The sequence below is a fragment of the Elephantulus edwardii genome, unplaced genomic scaffold (assembly GCF_000299155.1).
Source record: "Elephantulus edwardii isolate Elephantulus edwardi_28Jun2011 unplaced genomic scaffold, EleEdw1.0 scaffold00235, whole genome shotgun sequence".
Lineage (NCBI taxonomy): Eukaryota > Metazoa > Chordata > Mammalia > Macroscelidea > Macroscelididae > Elephantulus > Elephantulus edwardii.
Genome location: NW_006399985.1, coordinates 2,469,274 through 2,471,593, shown reverse-complemented (window position 1 = coordinate 2,471,593; position 2,320 = coordinate 2,469,274). Strand labels below are relative to the sequence as shown.

General features: G+C 36.1%; 1 pseudogene; it reads right to left on the bottom strand.

Moving 5' to 3' along the window:
* The window catches only part of LOC102845242, a 4,852-nt pseudogene extending 2,806 nt beyond the window's left edge, over positions 1–2,046 (bottom strand).
* Between the last annotated feature and the right edge of the window lie 274 nt (positions 2,047–2,320).

The window sequence follows — 2,320 nt, the reverse complement described above, 5'->3', positions numbered from 1 at the left end:
GGGCTCTAGTGCAATATTCAATGTCTCTTCTTACATCCATTTTGGTCTTTTTTTTCCCCATGCCTCGTCTTTGTGATGCCCTTTTGCATTCTTTTTTTTTTTATTATTTTTTACATTAATGCTTCATTATCCAGCTTCTACATTAGACCCTCCAACTTTATTTAGATTTACTATGAAATTTCTATTGGCATGTGTAACTCAAAGGCGCTCAATTCAGAGGTCATAAAGTCCTGAGCTTAAGTAGAAAATACAATTTTAATCCAAATAGAAATAATGCTAAAAATTGGAGACTATGAAAATATTGAAAGTAGAATATTTGTTACATAAATTAATTCACAACTTAATGAAATTGTACAGAACATCAACGTATAAACTGAAAGCAGTTATAATTGGCTATTTAAATAATTCTTTAAAATTTTTTTAGGCAAATAAAAATTAATTCACAGATGGATACCTAAGGCTAACTAACATTAGATAGGATCAAATTTTAAGCTGAAAAATTAAATTTATACTTGGTTTCAGAGGTGTGTGGAATTTTTCTATAACAATTTTCTACTGATGGTAAATCAAAAGCAGTAGCTGACATCTTTACAACAGTAGTTTGACCGATATTTTCTTGGCTTTAAGGTTTTTTCCCCCATGTATGCACAGAAATGCAGTAAGGATAAGAACAGTCGTCTGTGTTTTCTGTTATAGTTCATAAGCCTTTGTTAGAGTTAGTCACCTTTGATGTGATTGTCAGCAAAGCCATTATTAAAATAAAGCTGGCCTAAGATTTTTGCAAAGTGTTACTGGATCCAGTTGATGAGGTGGTCGGTTTTCTGGATGATGATTATTTTCAGTTCTTTTTTCTGGTGATACACACAGGAAGTTGCAGCAGATATATAAAGAGAATACCAGAAGCCTGCTGTCCAAGTTCATCACCACTTGTTCCTGATCCTTTTCAAGTGTTAGTATTTGATAGCCAGTTGTTCCTACTACATATTAGTTTTCCACTATTAACAAAAGAGGCCAAACATATTCTAAATGCTGTGCTTCTTCGAGGCTATAAACTAACTGAAGCACTACATGGCTGATTCAGTGTATTGCGTTTGAAAATGATGGACCGATTGTTGTAAGTTACAAGCAGGTCAAAGCCAAAGTTAAAACCTGTCTACTGCCAGCAGTGTTCACCATCTTTGGCAAGCTTTCTTCCACATCTCATACTATGTCCTTCTAGTTCTTCTTTATTTATTTCTTGAGGTCCCACCTCGCTGTCTTGCTCTGCTTGGAGCATAGCAAGCCATTGTTGTTTATATAGAGAAAACAGCCATTCTGAAGGTACTAGAGAATCTTGCTCAATAATTCTTGCAGAAGCCAGATCACTAATAATATACTGTACCCTTAAACATTTAAATACTGACACAAATGGTTTCCCGTGCTCAGTTTCAAGGAAGGCCAAACCTTCCAAATCTTTTCTTTGCTTCGAAAGCCAGGCATCTGACTCAGTCAAAAGTTGTTTTAAAGATCCACTCCAAGAAGGCACAATTTGAAGAAACATCCACTTTTTAAGTGCTGTGTAAACATCCATTTCCACTCACATCACAAATAGGTTAGAAGAACCAATGAGCTTTTTCATGATGTTTATACTGAGTTCTTTAACAAGTTCAACATTCTGGTGTGTCATCAGGTTGTTTAGAAGCCATTGAAGACAATTTTTCTTTACAGAATCTAATCCATAGGTCCCTGCTGATGTGTAATAACCACATACAGTTTTCACATTAATTGTTTCCTTCATTGTCTCACCACATTGCTCTATTAAACTATCCTGCAAACATAGATAAGCACTGGAAAGGCCCATTTCACATGGGAAAAATTAGCTGAGTATGTGCAACTGTAGCATACAAGCTGCCACCAAGATGGAAATAACTTGACTGGGCTTTATTAAGACATCATCTCGATACAGAGAACCAAATGTAACGTGCAGTTCTCTATATCAATATTCTGGTCAGGAATCTCCAATTCAATAATATTCATGTTGGATTCTTTCCAAGAACCACTGAACATACTAGAGAAGTAGCCAGATTGACATAAATAAATTTTGTGTAAGCTCCATTCTTCTCCCAGAGCACAAATTTTAATGTCAATATTTTTACCATTCAAAAATAATGTCTAATAAATGTATTTGGACGTCCTCTTTCATTTTTTCCTTCGCGGGGTGTTGAGGAGCCGTTGTTGCTCTTCTCCTTCCTCCTCATCCTCATCCGTTTCGGAGTCGGGGTGACAGTAGCAGAAGGTCCCGATGCTCTGCTTGGATTTGAGTCTGCCTCACGAAACCTAG